Raw genomic sequence first — 6,439 nt, 5'->3', positions numbered from 1 at the left:
AACCTTCTTGTAGCAGAACACATCCACTTCTTCTTTTGATGATGTATGGTTGGGCATTCGCACCTTTTGTTACCCATTTTTCAGGAATTATTGGTGGACATTCACACCTACTTGCAGTCGAACAGCTCTGCTCCCACTTTTGATTATGTTTGGTTGGATATTCGAACCTTTTCTTAACTGCTTTTTACAAACTTTGGTCAGATGTTCACACCTTCTTGCAGCCGAACACCTCCGCTTCCTCTTTTGATGGTATATATTCGGGCATTCGCACCTTTTCTTACCCGCTTTTTACAAACTATGGTCGGACATTCAAACCTTGTAGCCGAAAACCTCCACTCCCTCTTTTGATCATACTTTGTCGGGCATTCGCACCTTTTCTTACCCGCTTTTTACAAACTATGCTCGGACATTCAAACCTTCTTGTATCCAAACACATCCACTCCTGCTTTTGTTGATGTATGGTTGGGCATTCGAACCTACTTGTTGCCCGCTTTTCATTAATTATGGGTGGACATTCACACCTTGTCGCAGCCAAACACTTCCGCTCCCTGTTTTGATCATGTATGGTTGGACATTCGCACCTTTTCTCACCCGCTTTTTGCAAACTATGGTCGGTCATTCACAGCTTCCTCTCCACCATACTTGTATGGTGGGATATTCACACCCACTTGCATCCGAAGATCTCCGCCCCCACTTTTGTTGATATTTAGTCGGTCATTCACACCTTACCCGTTTTCTTGCCGCCAAACACCTCTGATCTCACTTTTGATGATGTAAGATTGGGCATTCAGACCTTGCTTTTCCTGCTTTTCACCAACTATAGATGGACATTCACACCTTCTTGCAGCCGAACACTTCCGCTCCACCTTTTAGGTTTCTATCACACCTTTTTTTTCACCGCATTTTATAGATTATGGTCGGAAATTCTCAACCACTCATCCGAAGACCTCTCCTCCCGCTTTTGTTAATATATTTGAACTTTAGTCAGACATTCACACCTACTTGCAGCCGAACACCACCTCTCTAGCTTTTGATGATGTATGGTCCGGCATTCTTACCGTTTCTAACACATTTTTCAGCAATTATGGTAGGACATTCACACCTTCTTGCAGCTGAACACCTCCTCTCCCACTTATGATCATGTGCGGATTGATTTTCGAAAATTTTCTTTCATGTTTTCTAGCAATTAATGATGGACATTTAGACCTTCTTGCAGCTGAACACCTCCGCTCCCGCTTTTGATCATACATTGTCAGGCATTCGCACCTTGTCTTACCCGCTTTTTACAAACTTTAGTCAAACATTCACACCTTTTTGCAGCCGAACACAGTTTTTTGCAGCCGAATTTGGGCATTCGAACCTTTTCATACCCACTTTTTACCAAATATGGTCGGACATTCACACAGTCTTACAGCGGAACACCTCCGCTCCCTCTTTTGATGGTGTATGTTCGGGCATTCGAACCTTTTCTTACCCGCTTTTTACAAACTATGCTCAGACATACAAACCTTCTTGTAGCCGAACACATCCACTCCTGCTTTTGATGATGTATGGTTGGGCATTCGAACCTACTTGTTGCCCGCTTTTCATTAATTATGGGTGGACATTCACACCTTGTCGCAGCCAAACACCTCCGCTCCCTGTTTTGATCATGTATGGTCGGCCATTCACAGCTTCCTCTCCACCATACTTGTATGGTGGGATATTCACACCCACTTGCATCCGAAGACCTCCGCCCTCACTTTTGTTGATATTTAGTCGGTCATTCGCACCTTACCCGCTTTTGGCAAACTATCGCCTTCTTGCAGCCAAAAACCTCTGATCTCGCTTTTGATGATGTAAGGTTGGGCATTCAGACCTTGCTTCACCTGCTTTTCACCAAATATAGTCGGACATTCACACCTTCTTGCAGCCGAACACTTCCGCTCCACCTTTTAGTTTTCTCTGGGGCATTCACACCTTTTTTTTCAACGCATTTTATAAAAACACCACAGGAACACCGTATTGAGGCTTTGTTCTGACCGCTCATTCGGTTCGCGTTTCTTTCAAGCAATTCTCCTGGTTAGCCCGCACTCGGCTCGCTCCCAGAGCCGTGTTAAAGTCTACTTCGCATTCACTCTCTTTTCTCAGCAGACTAAAAGAAACTTCCATCCTGCACCACTGTTTGCTTTTTCACAAGAGCAGAGGAGAGCGCACCGTTCCCAGCGGCACTGCAGTACCGGGTCGATGCTTGGAGTGAACGGAGCAAGCTCCTTTTTCAAATCCTATTGATAAAAATCCATTTAATATGTAGTCCTTGCATAGACATATCACATACTACACTTGATCTTAGCCAAAAGGCCGAGAAGCGATATCTGTCCACTGGTTCACGTCCGAGGGCCCTTCCTGGCACAATGCGCACTTGTAGCGGTGTTCTTTTTATGGCCATAGTGTCACTTTGCACCTCCACCCACCCGCTGCACTGAGCACTCTTCAACCCTTTTAAATGGTATAACTTTACACTACCGCATGCTCCAGCGAGCACCATTCAAGCAACAACTTTGCACTCCAGCTTTGAACATCGGCACAGTCGCAACAAGTAAGGCGACTCTACTCAGAGAAGTCACTCTGCACAGTAACAAGATTTCTTTTGCACAGACAGAAAGGGCTTCATCCACAAAGGTAAAGCCTGCCAAAAATAGAAACAACTCATTAGTGCTGCTCAACGTTGTACTTTGCAGTAAAAGAAAGAGCAAATCTAAAGTTTCAGGAATCCGAGAATAAGCTTACTTTCTTCTTTCTTCTTCACGATTTTGGATTTTGCTATAAAATGAATTCCTTCACTCAAACTAAATTAAAACTGCTAAACCGCTAATCTGTTAAATGCAAGGCAGATGTCAAATTCACCGAAATAGGATCTAAGGGTATTTGGCCAATCGAGCTGTAGCAGCTTCGGTAAAAGAGTATAAGTTGAAGAGTTTGTGAATAAAGGTGTGCGCACACATAGTGAGTTGTAGGAAAATAGGCAGGGAGCAATGCCGGCTGGGGTATATGTTCTTGTATGTTGTCTGACTGTTTGATTTGAATATGTTGTGTAAGTGTCCTGTTGAATGTTACATGTTTGGGCTTTGACACGCTTCACTGTGGTTGTTAACTGTGTGGTGTGTCCTGAAATGTTATATGTTTGGGCTGTGTGACATGCTTAATGCTTTTCAGTAGCAACCCACTTATTCATATATAGCAACTGACAACATAAGAAGTCCGGACATCTTTGATAGTAGTTGTAGAAGTATCCTTATTGATAATAGATAAACTAATTCATAGTGATAGAACAGTAGATGAACAGGTGCCTGCACATGTCTCATGAAAATAAAATGGGTGTATGATTGCTGACGGCAGAGCAATACTGCCAAACTTATGAGTTCTTGTGGCAAACTTGATTCAGTGTCTTGACGTGTATACGCTGTTTCGCTGACTTGTCACAAGAAACAAAGTGTGTTTGATAAGATCCGACCATTTTATTATGGGAGGATCAGTATGTATGGATTCTGATGTGACTGATAAACCCATTCGTATCTTAAGCATAATCAAATACGTGAGACAACGCCCTGGCACACAATCAAAAAAAAAAAAAGAGAGAGCGGTTTTGTGTCCCCACAGTCCATAATGTAGAAAAGAGAGAAAAAAGCCTTTCTGATTTGGTGTGTGTGCTCACAGTGCAGAGTGTAGAGAAAAGAGAGAAAAGAAAGCCGTTTTGGTGTCACGGGAGTTGTGACTTAAACACACACATTTCTGAATTGAGAAAGGAAATTATTTTAGAGGAAGCACTAGAGTTTAGATCCCACATTTGTTGATAGGCATTCATTTAATTTTTCTTTTAATCAGTTTTAAAGTGAATACTAACTGAGAAATGAAAAAGGTGAAGAGTTTAGAAGCTTGGTTCAAGAGCAAAACTTGGTTTATGATCAGCTGAGTCTCTAAACAGAACAGCAAAGGGCTTCATCGAACATTTAAAAAAGATTCAGATTGTTAGAATATCCAGAATTTATAGAAATGGTGGTGATTACTCTTATTTTCTAGAATGGAAATAACTGCACCATGTCTGTTTTATGAATTTAAGGGGCTAAAAAGTTTTGTTCTCGTTTTTCTATGATTAACCGAATGTATGTGAGAGTCCAAACAGACAGAAGGGTTACGGCCGAGCGCTGGACCTTCCAAAAAAGATGAGACAGGCTGGACCCGTGCCATACTAGTTAAGACCTGCCTGTGGATAACAGGTTCTTTAAACTCTCACAAACTCACACACGTTCGCACACATACACCCATACACACACACATTCTTGAACTTGCTGCAAGATTAAACCTTTGCATTAACTGACTCCAGCAACTCTGAGTCTCATTGAGAGACTTTTCTCAACAATTGGGTCCTCAAACCAGATCTCAACGTTTTTTCCGCTGTCCAGGGTCGGAGCTGAAACCGTGCACGGGGGAGTCCAGTACTCCTAATGAAAGACCCCCTGCTGAATTGCGGTAATTAGGGGCCAGTGTCCACTGAAAGGGGGAAAAAGGGACGAGATCGTACTTTTGAATCAATGGCCAGAAGCCATTGGCAGTGCAGGCATCAACAATAATGGTGTTATTTCACCCATTAACACTTAAGGTACCTCATGCAGTGGCTGTGATATGGTTACTTAACAAAATATCTTTACCAGACATCTCTCCTACATAACAGTTCTTCTTTCACAGCCACACCTTGTTGTCGAGAGATGTGCTACACTTAATCCATCCACACTGCTACCTACCCCACAGATGGAAAGCCTCATGATTGCATGTCAGAAATAACCATCAGTGTTTTACCCAGGCCAGACTTAACTGATATACGTTATGAAAATGCAGAAATAACTATATTTATTCAACAGGTCAAGCAAAAAACCCTGATGGCACAAATGCTACAGGATTTACAGTAGTAACAAAAACTGAAGTTTTCTTAAAACAACCACTACCAAAAAATTACTCTGTTCAAGCGGTCGAATTGGTAGCTTTAACTGAAGCTTGTAAATTAAATAACAAAAAGGTTGTTAACGTTTACACTGACAGTCAGTATGCTAAGTGTGACCAAATTTCATCTGCAGAGGCAAAAGTTTGCAAAGCATGGAGATCTGTGAGGGAGTCTTCTGCCTGCAAAGAGAGGGAAGCGAAAACAGGAAAAGATTTAGCTGCTTGCTTAGCTGCAGCATCAGCTCTGGCATTGCCACAAGCAACAGGATCGTCTGAGTTAGTGTGAGCCGCACACTTACAGACCGAGATTGCTGTAGGCAAAAGGATCGCATCAAGAAGATCAGAAACCTGCTTGGAGTTCAGAATAGTTTTACCATCTGATTTAAGGAAATGCCTGTGTTTCCACAGCGCACCAAAGTCATGAACAACACCAAAAGCATATCTGGAATCTGTGTAAATAGTGACTTACCAGCTGCCAACTTACAAGCTTCAGTAAGTGCAATAAGCTCAGTAGTTTGAGCAGAGAAATGTTTAGGAAGAGAACCAGACAACAAAGTGTCATGTGAAGAACATACTGCAAACCAAACACAGTTAGTACCTGTGGCTGGATCACGCAAAGCTGATCCATCTACAAAAAGAATCATGTCAGAGTTTGGAAGAGGAGTCTCTAAAAGATCAGGTCGGGGTGTACAAACTTGTTCCAAAACAGCTTCACAGTCATGAGGCTCCCCATCCTCAGGAGTTGGAAGCAAAGTAGCAGGATTCAGAACAGTACAACGTTTAACAGTGACATTTGGCATATCACAGAGGTGTATCTGAGCCAACGAGCAGTTGAAAGATGTGAAGTTTTCTGCTCGAGAAGAATAATGGCAACAGCATGAGGAACCAAAACAGTCAAATTAGCGTAGCCCACAATATCTTGGGAGGCCAGGACAGCTTTCTCTGCAGCTGCAACAGCACGAAGACAACCAGGCAGGCCTGCAGCCACAGAGTCCAGTTTTGCTGAGAAATGAGCCACTGGCCTTTGCCTGCCCCATGTTCCTGCATAAGAACAGATGTCATACAACCATGCTTCTCATCAACTGCCTGTATGAAAGGTTTATGAGGATCTGGAATGCCAAGTGTTGGTGCTGTTTGAAGAGCCAGCTTAAGCTGACTAAAGGCTGATTCAGCCTCAGGAGTCCATGGAACACGATCAGCTGACTGGAGGCCTTTACCATGGATAAGAGCACCTAAGAGAGCTTCGAGAAAAGAGTAGTTAGGAATAAAGTTCCTGCAGTAAGATGTTATACCTAAGAATGACATAAGCTGTTTTTTAGTAACCGGTTTAGGAATGATCTGAACTGCAGCAACACGTTTAGGAGAAAGTGAGCGCCCATCCTTAGAAATCACATGACCCAAAAAGGTGACTTCGTCCTGTACAAACTGTAAATTAGAAAGGCTGGCTTTATGGCCATAAGAA

At 42.7% G+C, this 6,439-nt stretch overlaps 1 pseudogene; it reads right to left on the bottom strand.

Annotated features, from left to right (window-relative positions):
• Window positions 1–2,185: 2,185 nt before the first annotated feature.
• LOC140286065 (U2 spliceosomal RNA) lies at window positions 2,186–2,352 on the bottom strand (annotated as a pseudogene).
• Window positions 2,353–6,439: the final 4,087 nt, after the last annotated feature.

The sequence above is a fragment of the Leuresthes tenuis genome, unplaced genomic scaffold (assembly GCF_036924035.1).
Source record: "Leuresthes tenuis unplaced genomic scaffold, fLeuTen1.0.hap1 SCAF_71, whole genome shotgun sequence".
Classification (NCBI taxonomy): domain Eukaryota; kingdom Metazoa; phylum Chordata; class Actinopteri; order Atheriniformes; family Atherinopsidae; genus Leuresthes; species Leuresthes tenuis.
Note: the sequence above shows the minus strand (reverse complement) of the source record. Positions and strands in the feature narration are given on the sequence as shown.